Below are 17109 nucleotides of genomic sequence, written 5' to 3' on the forward strand. Positions count from 1 at the left end.
GGATAATTTTGATATTATGAATGGTTTTTGGGCAATAGCTTATCAGAAATTTGATCATGTTATGGATGAGTGGTTGGGCAAACTAGATGCTGGTGTAATTTAAGGATAAGTATCCTATTAAGAGTGGCTCTGTGAACCTGCACTTGAAATTAAGTGAGTAGAACTGTTGTGTTATGTTTATGCATTTTTAAATATTAACTTGCTTTATAAGTTATTAATGTATATTTATTTGTAATTGTGGTCTTCTTGGTGCTATTAGCCAAATCAATAATCTTGGTCTTTTACATGGGGCATTGAATAGGACCAAGAGTTATGTGTTAGAGGTATGATGTGTTTGTGAAGAAGTTGATAGGCCATCCGTTTTTGATGAGTCCAGGTGAGAGATTGACATATTATGCAAATATTGATCATGATATATCTACAAAATCTCTTCAAGATTTAGTTGGCTTTTATGATTTCATCGCTCATGGGGGGTTTGATGATTTTGTCGGATGAAACTTAACTTGGTTGTTTTCTGATTGAATGAAGAACATATATTATTTTGAGATAGGCGACCCACATAATGGCACTAATGTATTGCATCTAATTAGGTTTCTTAGGAGAGTTAATTAACATTATAATTATTGTCGTCTTAAGATAGAAGATGTTGAAACGAAGGTGAGGCGACTATTTCCCCAATTCCTTGAGTGTGTGCATGTGTATGCGTGAAAGTATGATCTTTTATTTGATGCATAATCTTTGATATGTTTTTATATATGTGATAATTTGTGTCGTGACATATTACAATATCTTCTCATTTAATCTATATGATAACATATGTTTGACACAATACATGATAATCTGTTATATAATTCTATGTTATCAGATTATCATGTGTTGTGTCAAACATATGTTATCATATAGATTAAATGAGAATTGTAATATGTCACGACAAACACAAATTATCACATATATAAAAATATATTAAAGATTATGCATCAAATAAAAGATCATACCTTCACACATACACATGCACACACAAGGAATCAAGGAAATAGTCGCCTCACCTCTATCTCAACATCTTTTATCTTCTATCTTAAGACGATGATAATTATAATGCCAATTAACGTTCCTAAGAAACCTAATCATCTCAAAACAATATATGTTCTTCATCCAATCAGAAAACAATCAAGTTGAGTTCCATCCGACAAAATCATCAAACTCCCCATGAGCGATGGAATCATAAAAACCAACTAAATTTAGAAGAGACTTTGTAGATATATCATGATCAATATTTGCATAATATGTCAATTTCTCACCTGGACTCATCAAAAACGGATGGCCTATCAACTTCTTCACAAACACATCATACCTCTAACACACAACTCTTGATCCTATTCAATGCCCCATGTAAAAGACCAAGATTATTGATTTGGCTAATAGCACCAAGAAGACCGTTGCACCACAATTACAAATAAACATACATTAATAACTTATAAAGCAAGATAATATTTAAAAATGCATAAACATAACACAACAGTTCTACTCACTTAATTTCAAGTGCAGGTTCACAGAGCCACTCTCAATAGGATACTTATCCTTAATTACACCAGCATCTAGTTTACCCAACCACTCATCCATAACATGATCAAATTTCTGATAAGCTATTGCCAAAAAACCATTCATAATATCAAAATTATCCCCATGTCCAAGAAATTTTTTTTGTTTAATATATTTTGGGAACCAAGGACGTAAGATGTGTTCATTATTAACAATAGAGGTTTTACTAAACATACTTTTAAACCCAAATTTAAGAAATTTAATACTCTTTGACTCACCATCTCCAATATTAATTTCCCTAAAAAGTTAGAACTTTCAAGATGCATTTTTCCTGTATGCAATATCAAATCTCTTTAGATAAAAACCATAAACAAAGCTTGGATTGTTGTTCATTTCATACTCATCTCGGATGTTTTTGACCAATCTCATTTGAAGATCCATAACCTAAAAACAAACGGACAAAAAATATATTAATCAAACAAACAGAAACAGAAACAGAAACGAAATCGGCTATTAGAACCATACAACATAAGAGTATCAATGTAAAATTAAACTAAAATGAAATGAGAGAGAGAAAGAGAGAGACTTACGGGCTCTGAGTCGAGTTTGATAGACGGCCCAAGAGCACCGTCGGCGGACAGAAGTTGACGAATCCTTGACGGCAAGCTTGATCTTAGGGTTGTCATATTTTCACCTCAGCTTCTCTACTTGAGACTACTTCAATCCCCCAAACTGAAAGCGAAGAGAAAAGAACCTTGGGAATTCAACTGGGAAGCGAGCTCGGGCTTCCGACCCAGTAATTCTTTAGCGAAAGCAGAGTGACCCAGAAGCGAGGCTATGTGTAAGGGCGTGTCAAAATCAACCCGAGCAACCCGAGACCCACCCCAACCCACAACCACCACCCGAGCAACCCTCCCTCCCAGCCACACAAATCAACCCACCACCCGATACCCCAAAACCCGAGCAACCCGAGACCCACCCCACCAGTCACCGGAGAAAGAGAGAGGAAGAAGATGGGGGTGGTCTCGCCGAAGATGCGCGCCGGAGAAAGAGATCGGGAAGAGAGAGAAGAGACAGAATCAGGGGGGTGGGCAATCCGAGACCCACCAGTCATCGGAGAAAGAGAGAGGAAGAAGATGCAGGTTCTCGCCGGAGATGGGCGCCGGAGAAAGAGATCGGGCAGAGAGAGAAGTGAGGAGAGAGAGGAGGCAGGAGAGACAGAATCGGGGGCAGGGGGCTGAAAAATGGAGAGAAAATGGAATATAAATGTTTTTTTTGTTTTTTATAATTTAATTATTGGTTTTTTAAATTTTTTTGTTTTTTATAATTATTTATTTTATTTTAAAAAAGTTTATTATTTTTTTTGTCTATGTGGCATTTTTTAAAGCCACGTCACCGTGCCACGTAGCCACGTAGGCGTTTAACGGTCTGACAGACGGAAAAGCTAACGGAGGTATGCAGTTGCAACGAAATGAAAGCTGAGATACTGACGTGTAACTTTTTAAACTTGAGGTACTAAGTTGAAATAGAGGGTATACTTGAGGTACTAAGTTGTAATTTGCTCAAATTTTAAAGTTGTTCATGCAAAAGCACTTGAAAATTCTTTCTAAGGAACAAGTGCTTCTTAAAAAACCTCTTAAAAGCGTTTTTATAACTTATAAGCACTTTTATTTACTTTTGTCAAACGCTATCAAAAATGCTTTTATTAATCTGAAAGCGTTTTGGCAGTTCTAAAAGCAATATCAAATAGGTCCTATATCAATGAGAGATGATAAAGTCTTTGTGCACTTATATTAGGCCTTTGGGCAGTAATTTTTATTTTTTCATTTGGGTAAATTATAGTATAGGTATTTATTTTTTTAGTTTTTTTAAACATGGTGACAAACCAGTCCACCAAGTACTTGGCAAAAGCACTCTGTGCGGTTAACCAAGCGCTCGACACTATCCACCAAGTACTTGGCAATTGCCATTTTTCGACAGTGACGATGATTGTCACTGTGTAACAACGACTATTTTAAAAGTCACGTACATCCGCGTTATAACATAAAAATAATTGTTACTAATGATCACTGTTTTATGATATTAGAGAATTACAAAAAGATAAGTGCCCTCTCACCTATTATAAATAGGATCCTTCATATCAACATGCACCAAATAGCTTTATAGGTAAACACAACACCAAATAATCTTGTCCAACATAACAAGTAGCATTAGGTGCAGTCCATTATCTCTTATTCTCTCTAAGGAAGAAAGGATTGAGAATTTATCTCCCATATTGTATTTACTTTGTGTATAGTGGAAACCCAAAAACACAAATCACATATACTTGGTTTGAATTGGATGAATCATGTCACATACATGTCTTGTGTGATTTTTGATTTGATTGCTTGATTTTCCTAAATAAAAATGCTAAGAGTCTCAACTTTTTTTCCAATATTTATTTATCACTTTATGTTATTTTATTGGACAATGTACTTCTTTTTATGTTTTAGGTTTTATTTTTGATTTTTTTGTGTCAAATGTATAAATGCTATGTAAGTTGGGAAATAAAAATTGAGAAAAAATGTTGGGATCCCTAACACTACTCCTAAACTTCATTGCTTGAATTGTTTTTGTTTTTTAATGTGCATAGATGCAAATACTAGTAAAACTAGTAAAAACATACCTAGTAAAAATGTAGAAGCTAGATATGTACCTTATTAAATTGTCCACAATATTTTAATCATGCAAAAGGTTATTCATCCAAATAATTTTAATAGTCTTTGTTTTTTTTGGTTGAATCATCATCAAACTTTATAATTTTCCCTTATCTAAAAAAAAAAAAACTTTATAATTTCCCCAAAATTTGATGAAACCCAAGTGCAAAGACCGATAAAACTTAATCTTAATTAATTGTCCTGTTTTTTTAATTGATATCTTAATTGTCCTTTGTAATATTCTAATTACTAATAAAATTAGAGAAAAATAGTAACTGTGTAAAATAATTATATGAAAAGAGCAAATGACAACAATAATACTCGAACTTTACCCTTATGACATATTTACTAATCCGTAATTAGGTTAGGAGGAATTGAATTTACATTGAAGCTGTTTACTAAACTATCTGGAATCAGAGTAGGAATGATATCATGTGGGTATTTGATTACTAAAATGCCCTTGTTCTAAATAAATTATTTTACATGCTAGTTAATAATGTGAGGGTATAATGGAAAAAAAAAATAAGGAATTGAATTTCTCCAAAATAAAGAATCAGAATACTACTTCCAACCCAAGAATCCAATTCCTCCAAAATAAGGAATTGAATTCCTGATATCATGTGGGTCTCACTTGTATTTTATTTCCATATGATTAGTAAACACAAAAATTGGAATCTAACTCCTTATTTTGGAGGAATTGGATTCCGATTCCGATTACGAATTAGTAAACATGGCATTAGTATCAGTTTGATCCACGAGCTTATTTTTTGAATTTTATAGTGCGCAAACTTTTAAGCTTATATCACTTAAGTCATTTCCGTCAATTTTATCCACTTTTTTTTTTTAATTGATTTTAGCCATGTGTCAAGCATATGAGCCACTTTTGAAAGATAAAAATGGTAACTCATCCTATCTTTTTTTTGCCAACATAATATACGTGACTAAAATTGACGAAAAAATATAAATAAAATTGACGAAATGGACTAAAGTGATACATATGTGAAAGTTCATAGACTTTAAAATTCAAAAAATAAGTTTGTGTATCAAAGTGATATTTGAGATAAAGTTGGGACCATTGCTATAATTTTCTTTATATGAAAATACAATGTCATCTGTGTGGAGAAAATTTTTCTCTCTTGCGGAACTGCGGAAGGTACTATCTGAGCCGCACGATGTAACTAACGATTCAGATTAAATGGGTCTTCTTTTTTTGGCCAAGAGAGAAAATTAGCTTCTGTACAAGGATCTATGACGCTACATCGACATAAGAAACCCATTTAAATCTTAGACGTTGATTAAATCGTGACATCTAGAAACGTTGTCCGCATATATTCCGCAACATCTGGGATGCTACATAAGCAATGGAATATTCGTACATGCACATCCCATTATACTCTTTGAAGTGCTTTTTCTTCTCATCTTTCCTCTTTTTATTTTTGTATTTAATATAATATTATTATTGAGCTGCTGAAAGAGTCTTTTCCTTTCCCCTTACCTTTAACTTCCTTCGGCTGGAATGTGTGTACAATGTACATGGTCAATGTATAGAAGAAGACACCGTACAACAATAATGTAAGGCTGGTTAGAAACTCAAATTAAATATTAGTAATGTTCTTATTATTTTCCTTCTACTCCATTGTCAGCTGTCACCACTGCCATAGTCACATTGGCTCGCATTTAAATTTTATGATACTTAAAACGTAAGATAAATAAAAAACTTTACAACCTTTATGATTTAAATCTCAACTTTTATCATTCCGTCAAAACAAACTTTTATTAAAAAGAAGGTTTATTATCAATTTTGCCCGCTGAATTATGATCTCATTCCTAATATGCCCCCTTATTTTTTAATTTTATCAATTTACCACCTAACAGTTTCAACGTTATTCTAATGTACCCCTTCGACTCAATTCCGTCATAACTTCCGTTAGCTTTGCTGATGTGGCCGCCTACGTGGCAGAGTAGACCTACCTGGATCACTCAGCACTCCAATTTTGCTACATAAACATAAAAGTGGGACCCACCCCTTTAATTTAATACAAAACTTAAAATTTAAAACCAAAAAAAAAAAATTTAAACTCTAATATTTAGAAAAAAAAAAATAATAAAAAAAAATAAAAAACCAAACCCACCATCCCAACCTGTGCCCAGAAACTCACCCACACCACCCTCTCCTCCCGATCAGCCACCTGCACCAGCCCCACCACCATTCCCAGCCAATGACCCCCCTCTGATCAGAAACTCACCCACACCACCCTCTCCTCCCGATCAGCCACCTGCACCAGCCCCACCACCATTCCCAGCCAATGACCCCCCTCTTTCCCCCCTCTCTCTCTCTCTCTCTCTCTCTCTCTCCCTCTATTTTCCCCTCTCTAGATCTGCAAATTCAGCTTTGTCTTCTTTGTTTGGGAAGGGCGGCGAGGACGGATGTCTGGGCTTTGTTGGGTGGCCGTCGGAGGGGATGATGAAGGTGACGGTGAAGTTGTGGTGGTGGACAAGAGAGTTGGTGGGTGGGTGCGACAGTGGGGCTGGGTGGGTGCGACGGGGTTGGGTGGGAAGGGGGGTGTGATGGGGCTGGGAGGTTGGGTTTGGGGGGAGGTGCGACGGGGCCGAGAGGGGCTAGGTTGGGGTGGTGGGGGGGGGGAGGGAATTGCAGAAGAAAAAGAAGAAATAAGGAAGAAGGAGAAGAAGAAGAAAAGGTGGGGTTCGTGGGTAGGGGGGAGGGTTTTATTTTATTTTTTCTTTCATTTGTTTATTTTTTTAGGTTTTGTATTAAAGTAAAGGGGTGGGTTCCACTTTTGGGTCTATGTGGCAAAATGAAGGGTGCTGAGTGGTTTAGAGAGGTCGAAATGACCAATATGCCCTGCCAGGTCAGCAAGGCTAACGGAAATTATGACGGAATTGAGTCGAAGGGGTACGTTAGAATAACGTTGAAACTGTTAGGTGGTAAATTGATAGAATTAAAAAGTAAGGGGGCATATTAGGAATGGAATCATAGTTCAGGGGGCAAAATTGATAATAAGCCTAAAAAGAACACATGGGTCAACCTTATTCCAATGCCTTGAGATCACAGTTTAACCAACACTTTAAATCTATAGACAAAATTTCAGGTATATTGTGTGCTATATACAATATGACTTGCAGGTATATAATATGAATAAGTGGCTGTTAAACTTCCATCTACTTCCCTACTAACAGTGGTCAACTGAAGCTCAGGTAGACAGCACCAGTAAAGTATAATTGCTCCTGTTTAGATTGCATTCTGTACCTTTAATGTCTTCAAGTATGCTGTGAGGTCATGGATGAGTCCATCCTTAGTATCAGCCCTGAAATGAGGCTCTGACACAGTTGGTCGGTCATAACTTGCAAGCTTCTCTTTTGTGAGACCATTTGCATTTAATGTTTTCCAGTAAATATCAACTCGATCTAAAACCAGACTTTATGTATTAAGAGTGCCTGTTACAAAAAGAAAAGAAAAAAGTATATCAATATGTGCCTCTGAGGAACATTTTAAACATTCTGCAGTTAGACACCACACGAAGCACGCCAATTGAACCAATAACCTGGACTTTCTATAACACTAATCCATAAATTACCATACCTCGCAAATTATCACATCATCTGGGCTACTATTATTGTGCAACTTTTGGTGCCATTCCTCCATCATGCCATTCTTGCAGTAATTGTTTCTCTGATGTGGAAAATGTGCAGATTATCACAAGGTTGATGCAACATGAGCTATAAAAATCCATATACATTAAACAAATACCTTTTTAAATACCTGAATCACAAGTATGTCATCACGAATTCTCTGTCCAACATCTCCCTGTCCTCCACGACCAACATGTGCCATCAGTAGTCTAATGATTTCTCTATCATTTGGCTGGTTTAAATATACTCTTTGTAGCAGATTGGTAAACCTATTTTGAGCTTCCCTAGTTTCACTGTAGATATACATTGCAAACATAAGGGAAATCAAGATAATTTTAGGCAGTGCATCTCTGGTTGAAGATATATGTCATACTCTTATCATTCAAAAGCCTGGCCTAATCACATTTCTCATAGACAAAAAATAAGTATCTACAACACAAACAAGAAGCAAAAGAGTGATGAAATTTGAGGAACAGTTGTGGAAGAGGAAGATTCAACTTAAGAAGTATCCATTTGTCTACGTGTATGATCCACCAAAAGAGGTATCCCACGTGAGAGGAGTGCTGAGAAATGGGTCCATATTAATTGGATTGAGTGTCTGATATAATTATATATACCTATTGGGCCTTTCCATGCACACACCTAACTTAAGCTTTTGGGTTCAATACTTCAATACCATCTCCCTTCTCCCCTCACAAACTAAAGCCAGACCACAGACTTAAAATTAAGGCCAGAAACCATCTTATTGAACCAATGTACTCATCATTCTGGAGAGTAACGAGAGTTTGCTAAGAATATTCAGATGAAATTCCTTAGCCTTAATATCAAGGGACAACATAGGCACGGGTTTCAGCACAAGGCATCAGCATTTGGATTTTGAACAAATGAGAGTTGCAACAGGTGGATCATTGTAATAACTGCAGATGGATCATTCATAACCTATGGAAAGAGAAGCCTAAAAGTAATCAAATAATCCAGAAGATTAGAATGTCAACTTTATGTCAGAAAATATTTTGTTACTTCTGCCCAGAGAAAAAAAGAAAGACAAAGATGTGATATAGAATGATCATAAGCCCACGTGGAGTCACTTTTCATCGAGAATTAAAGCTATAGTACAACACAAATTACCGACGTTTCACATTGTCGTTCTTGTTCCATGTTAGATGCCTACATGACATGAATCTCGACCATACCAACATATCAACGACCCCAATTCCCCTTCACTTTTGCAGCGTTCTGTGAGCTCCATTGCAATGTTGAATCTGTGTCAGGTCAGTATAATGTTCGAGGGATGAAGTAAATGAAGCTGAAGACTACTTTCCTTAGGTTTCTATAGCAACCATTTTACATATCATCATATTCTGTTATTCTTATGCCCATGCATACAAAGAAACTAAGAATTGGGCCAATGAAAACGCACATCAAAGATTTTTCATGCTTTGAACTCTAATAGATGGAATGTTCTGGATCTTATCAAGGATTGTCAAATTCCATTAATTATGAAAAGTAGTCATACATATACTATATATGATTGAAAAGAAATTAGAAAACAAGCCTAGTTTATTTGAAAACAACTGGTACTCAACGTCTTCAACCATGATTTTAGGGTTGGGTATGAAAATTCCCAAATTTGATTTTTTGGTGCCCAATTTCCCATGCTCTCCCCTTCTTCATATGTTGCCACCTGTCCGAGACTCGTTCGTGACAGAAACCACTGCATCAACACACAACAAGAGAAAAGATAAATAAATTAATAATAGGCGAGTTACAAATAAAAATAAATACTCCTAAATTCTTTATTTTTACATTAGCCCATATGGCCATACATTAGTCCCCCATCATTTTATTGAACCAACTGTCTACGAAATTTTTTGAAAATCAAAAATTCAAAATCGAGAAAAGTTCGTAAATTGACCGATTATCGAAAACTATCATTGAAAAAAACTGAATTGATTATTACCGAAAAAACTGAAACAATTATTGAAATTTAGTTATATATGCTCATATAATATTATTATATTAGTGGTACAATAAATATTAAACTACTAATATTATAAATAACTATAAGAAAATATAATTATATAATATTATCATATTATCATATTAATATTAGGAAGACTTAAAATCCAGTCTATTTTATAAGTCTTTCTTAGACTAAGATCGGTAGTGATTTAGGGTTTTTAATTAAGTCCTTTTATTTTTCTTCTTTGACGAATTCATGTTAGATTTTAACTTCTGCCCAAAATTTCGGAGTTAAAACCTAACATGCAGCCTTTACAAAGCCCACTCTACACCTTAAGAAGGGAAATACCCTTTAAATCGGTGAATAACTTTATTATGAATTACAAAAATTTTCTTATAAATTATTATGAATTAAAAAGATTTTCTTTTAAATTTTAAAACATCCCTGATCTTCATCTAAAAACTGTTTTTCTAAAAGACCTAAGCCTAATTATATTTTAATGTTATCAATAATGTGAGTTAAAATATAGAGTGATTCTCTAATAAAGTAAATGTTTTTTTTTTTAAGAAAAATTAGAATCTCATATATATATATATTTATACATCTACTCATATTTATCGGTATACTAATATATACTCATCTTTAGATAAGTAATAAGATATGTACTAATATATATTTTAAGCACAATGGATAGTTTTGTTTTGGTAAAGCCCTAATATATATACCGAACCGAACCATGGATGGTTTTGTACTAATATTTATCGGTATACTAATATACAGGCTCCTTCTGTTGAGGTATACCTCAACTTATTTATGTTGAGGTATACCATGTTGGGGCCCACACGAGTCCTTTTGTGTCGATCCGAACCGTTTAATTTTTACATCTCCATAGATAAATCATCCTTGCAAAAAATTAACCAAATCGGAAATCATTTGCCTATCTAACTTTGATCAAATAAATGGACGAACCAAATATTTTCGATGAAACCGTCCATTTGTTTTATCAAAATTAGATAGGCAAATGATTTCCGATTTGGCTAATTTTTTGTAAAGATGATCTATCAATGAAGATGATCCTTGCGAACGGTTCGGATCGACACAAAAGGACTCGTGTAGGCCCCAACAAAGTCATACCTCAACATAAATAAGTTGAGGTATACCTCAACAGAAGGAGCCTGTACTAATATATACTCATCTTTGGATGGTTTTGTTTAGGGTATATATTTATATACCCTAGTAATGGCAATTTGAGGGACTAATGTAAAAATAAAGAATTTAAGAGTATTTATTTTTATTTGTAACTGGCCTATTATTTATTTATCTTTTTTCTTGTTGCATACTTGCATGTCAATGCAGTGGTTTCTGTCACTAGTTCCCCGTTGCGTTGGAAGTTTGGGAATTTTCATACCCAACCCTAAAATCATGGTTGAAGATGATGAGTACCAGTTGTTCACGATTCCTTCAGGCCAAGATGACCTCCAGGGCCAGTTATCGGAGTTCGAGAATGCTCGAGCCGCCGTTATCTCCATGCGAGCCCAACTGTTCGGTTTACAGAAATCAATTATGCGAGAGCTTCGCCTACTAGGCGCCACCACTTGTAGGGCTGGCCCCAGTCGACCAGAAATGACGATTCCAAATCCCACGGTGATTGTCGGCAGGAGGTCAGTGACTTCATGGATTTCGTCTCCTTAATTGTTGCCATCTTCCTCCTGTTACATTCTTAAATTTGAACAATGGATGCCTTGAATAATTGTTCAGTTATTGCATAACTGCTAAAGCTAAACAAAAGAAAATCTAGGAAACTGAAACCTTCCAAGTCTGCTTGAATAAGTAAAAATTGCTTGTCTCTAAAATCTGAGGATATTGAAGCCCAATAAAGACAGTATATCCCACATCCTCTCCTTGCTCTGTACCAACTTATTGACCTCATCGAATCGTTCTAGGCAAATGCACGTCTCATTGGCACTGGCCCAATTGCACTGATTACCAACTTCTCTTTGGAGGGCCTTTATCTGTTTCTCGAGGCGTTTTCTTGCAAACTGTGTTATTTTGTGAGGATGTTATATTTTGTAATTCTGATGATTTACTATATGAATTGAATTTTGTATCTAATTATGTATCAGTTACTCTTCAATTTAATGATGATGATGTTGATCTTCTGTGTTGTATATTTTTGTATCCATTCCTGTATATGCTTACTATAGCAGATGGTGTGGCTTTGACCTTGCTTCAAAAATTCTCTCTAGCTAGGTGTTTGAAAAGATTAACTTGACACTTGTTCAATATTATCTCTATCCAGCTTGCCCATGGAGGGGGACCATACATTAATGATGGTAAATCAGGACGAAGTTAGATCTGTGTTTGTAGTGGTGGAATTTTTTTACAACCATCCATACAGTGCTGCATTATTTGAAGTAAAATTTAAACAAGGAGGAGAAGTTCATATGGGCGGAGATGGAGGAGGAGGATTCACGCATGAACCCCAACTTCTTGAACCTGTAGCCAAGTTCCCTCCTGGTCATTTCATTCAGTGTGCTAGGATTTGCAGCCTCTCCAGGTTATATCTACTTCCAGAAGACGGTCTCTATAAAGCTTGGAAGGGCGAGCATTCCAAGTCATTGCAGGGATATGTTTTTGACACCAAGACTAGGTCAGTGGTTCCATTGAAGCCCCCAGAAGCTTCTAAGCCAGTTGGAACTGTTGTTTCTGCGTATGGGAAACTTTATTATCTTGCATCTCCAGTATGCTGCCGACAACTTCCAGATCCACCCTTTGAGAGTTATGATCCTGTTAATAGTCTTTGGAAGCGACTGCCTCCTTTTCCATTTTATTCTGAGTCTTGGGCCAATGTGGATATAGTTGGTTATGCCGTTTTCCATGGCTTTATTTTGTTTTCAATGGGTGACCACGAGCGATTCCAAGTCATGGCTTTTCATGTAAGTACAAGTAAATGGCATGAAGTGACAGTTGACACCTCTGCTTTTTTTTCTTTCCGGGGGAAGGGTGTGGTTGTAGGCGAGACTATCTATGCCTTATCTGAACGTGCAGAGGAGATTATAGCATTCTCCTTCAAGATTGATGAGGGTGATGAAGGTGGTATTGCCTATTCACTAGGCTCACCATTAAGATTGCAGGGCCTGGAGATTGTGGGTTGGCCATTTGCACATGAAGCGATGCAGACAGAGTGTTTGGCTCATTTGGGGGACCACGATTTTTGTCATGTCCAGACTGGCGGGAAAGACATATGTGCTGGTCATGTTGGTCATCAATATCTTTGTATCACCCCGTTTCAAATTGTTGTTGGAGAAGGAGGAAGCCATATCAAGACCTTACATTCAACTGTTTGTGCTGTGGATATTAAGGAGTCGGGTTCTTTCTATGTTAGGTTCAGCTTCACGGCGTAAGTTTCCTTCACGTTTCTTGTGTTTTCATCTATAACATTAATTTGTACGTTGGGACTCTCTTACATTTTGTATGTGATGTATCCTTTATATGGTTTCTGATTATTATGACTCAGTGAGTGCGAGGATTCTGAACCCGACGAAGAAGAGGTGAGAGTGACTGCCATGAAGAAAAAGGCCAAGCCGGATAAAGCCAAGCAGGGAAAAGCCAAGAAGCCAAGCAGTGACCGCAAACCGAAAACATGGCGGATCTAAAGAAAATATCGCTAAAGGAAGCACTTACTTTCACCTGTTTACCTCTGTACATTGCTGCTCCATCTGTTGAGTAGTAAAATAGTAAACTTCTTAATTTTAATCATCTTATAAGTACGGGGTGAAACTACTAGTTGCTGATTTTGAACTACGCTTTGATGGGGGGAACTGCATCTCATTTATTTGGAGGGAGGGATTACGGATAGTTGGGTAGTAGGAAAAAAACCTACAATGTAGGAAGATGTTGAATGAATATTGGAGAAGAAAGGACACGATGTGTATGTAGCTCTCAAACATTGCAGTTTAATAGATGCATATATGGAGAATAAATGATATGATGAACGATGAATGATGAATTGGGAAGAAATTACTTAATTTAATTGTTATTTGGAATGTAGTAGGCTGCTTAAGTTACTATTTGGAATCATTTTTTCTTTGCTTTGTCTTTTCGGGTTAGAATTAATTTTGACATGGACAATGACAAGAGGGAAAAACTAAGAAAAACCAATGAAAGATGCACTTTCTGCCTTTCTGGAGTGTATGGAGGAATGGAACCCTTGACCTACGTTGTTTGCTAAATATTTATCCACCCTAATATTAAACATTCACGAGGGATTGTGAATTGTTGATGAATTACAAAGTCCACGTATATACAAACATTTCCATAGTCACTCGAGCGCGAGTGAATGCTAGCATAGTTCATATCTAAAAATCTAGAGGTTTACGTACCTGAATAGTTAATTAGACTTTAGAAATATTCCATTCCAGCTAAAATTAGGTTGGAATTTTGGTGGTAGATAAGAGTTTAATTACCATCAAACTATCCTCGTACAAGAGCATTTTGAACCGTCAATTTAAAGGTCTTTTTATTTTTTTTATTTTTATGGTCATATTCAATAGAATCAATGGACTCATTTTATGTTGCATGAGCCAGCAAATACAAATTACTGTACATATAAAAAAAATAAGGAATAGACAGATTTGGTTGTAGCCAAGTTAGCTAGAATGGATGTGCTCCCCTGCACCAAAGTTCGAATCCCCCTCAGCCCCTCCCCTAGTTTTAACACTAGGTTTGAAAATGAACGATAATAACTCTTGCTTGAGACGACTATATCGTGAAGCTTACAAAACTTATTCCTTTCTGATTTATCTTATAGGCTGCCATATATACTTACCTTTGGGGTAAGGGTTTAGGGTTTAGGGTGTGTCGTCCCCCAGAAGTTATTTCATTCTTTTTGATAATTTCCTGCAGTATGATGCTGCTATTCTTCATACTTCATTTGCAAGGCTTCTGGGTCACCCCAAAGCATCATCCACGGTTGTACATCTAAAGACTCTTTGAGTGCAATTAGTTGCCTATTATGCTAAAAAAAAATTTCGGGAACGTGAATGAAAAAAATAAAAGAGACTAAAATGGGGTCAGTAAACCAAAATTCCTTACAAGTGCAGAGAAATATTAAAAAAAATACTATATGTCACATCTATTTCAACCTCACCTCGTCTACCCTCTGTCTTCTTAGTTCAAAACCTGCAAGAAGGTCTATATATGGGTGATCGGAACCACAACTCAGAAGAGACATAAGTCTTATCGAGCATAATTGTCAAGAGTAAACTAAGTGACACAAACATGTAATTCAATCATAAGAGATTTTGATAATTGAGATTAAAATGATGATACGTGAATGTAGTTTAACTTCATATACTCATCCCGTTAATCAAAACAATAGAATAAATAGACCTACATGTCTAGCTCATACCATACATTTTACCACTGTCACTCCGAATACTTCATTGTATGAACTAACACCCGTAACACAGTCAAGTCAACCTGTATATATTTCCCCTTTTAGTAGTCATCTTGTCTAGACCATTGATGTCTAAGCCCAAATCACCCAATCTTGTCTAGACAATTATACTGCTGATATCCTAATCTACTGTGCACACAGTGTCGCCTGGACCTAGTCCCTACAATGGTCAGACTCAACTACACAAAAGCTAATTTCCATTTTCATAACCCAATCTCGAATATATCCACAAACTCCTCTACTCAAATTTGTCATGATATGCAATGTGCATAATTTTCCTCGTTTATCTTCATGGCCATATGTGCATATAAATATTCAGTTTATCAATTATAGCAATACAACAATAAGCCATGTTTCCGAACAAACAACATATCAATCAATAGTATATCATGCACAATATACATTGCACAAAGTTTAATCAACACAATTTCCAAATGGGGATAAGTTCCCTAAGAAACCCCCTTACTTGGATTTCAAAGCTAGAGCATTCCTCCATATTACGCCACACGAGTCAAGCACCATGATTGCACTATTACTCTCTCCTCACTCCCTCTCTCTTTCTTCTCTAAAACAAATGATACTCAACTAAATTCCAATGCTTTAAAATAGATGGACTAAATTCCAATGCTTTAAAATAGATGGACTAGTTTCCCATTACAATTAAAATATTTGTAATTTTTAAACACCCATAGAAAAATTTTGAAAGTGAAATACAAATCCCCAACTGAATTTTGTTTTTGTTTTGTTACTAAGTAATAACTTTTCAAGTAAATACCATTTTCCGTCATTTTTGTCAGTAACTAGAATTGATCTCTACATACACCTTCACGCCTCAAAGAATAGGTCACAATAAATTATCTATTCAGTGACAAATTTAATTCATAACTTTCCTCTTCACAAAAGTCAAGAAGTATCAACTCTAAAAGCTACGTCACCAAACCTCAACAATTCAAGCCTGTCCTAAAAACTTTGCTAATCACCACGAGTTGTCTTTCTTTCCTCAAATTATATCCTAATGACCTCGACAAATTCATTACTATATGCCTCAAAAAATATATTCATTTCTTCCGATAATATCCTTATAGTCATAAAATCATCAATTTCCATGGATTCGTCACCCAGAGTATCAGTATATAACAACTTTCTCTTCATAGTCTCCACAATTCTTCTTTTTCAACTTCAAAATAATATTCTATACTTAGTTCTCAAAACCAACCCTCCAAAATCGTCATTTTCTATCATTCACTTTGCTGAAACAATTTCCAACACTAAACAAAATAAGTCCTCACAATATCCAACATAGAAATTTCAGTCATATTTCCTTTAGAGGCGGGTTATGCAGACCACCCTATTCTACTAAGTTGACTACCCCAACACAATTTTTTTCAATAATTCCTATTTTACCCTTGTGAATACCCAACCACCCCGACTCCACCCCCACCCGCCGCTGGCAAGGTCACCGGTGGTCCTTCCTGCCACTTCTCTCTCTCTTCGTTTCTCTCTCTTCCCAAACTCTCTCTTCCCTCCATCTCTTTCTCGTCCTCTCTCCCTCATCGGACCACCATGGGTGGTCGCCGTGATCCCATAGACCTCCAGATCAGTAGATGGAGGGAAGAGAGAGGGAGGGAGGTAGAGTGAGAAGGAAATATATGTGGTTCAATGAGGGAGGGAGGAAGAGAAAGAGATGGAGAGAAGAGAGGGAGGGAGGCATACCCATGGTGGTCCGATGGCTGGGTTAGGTGGGGGTGGGGGTGGGGGTGGGGTGGTGCGTTTGGTCCAGACTTCCAGTGAGGAAGGGAGGA

This window comes from Dryas octopetala, chromosome 5 (genome assembly GCF_963921425.1).
Source record: "Dryas octopetala chromosome 5, drDryOcto1.1, whole genome shotgun sequence".
In the NCBI taxonomy this organism is placed as follows: domain Eukaryota; kingdom Viridiplantae; phylum Streptophyta; class Magnoliopsida; order Rosales; family Rosaceae; genus Dryas; species Dryas octopetala.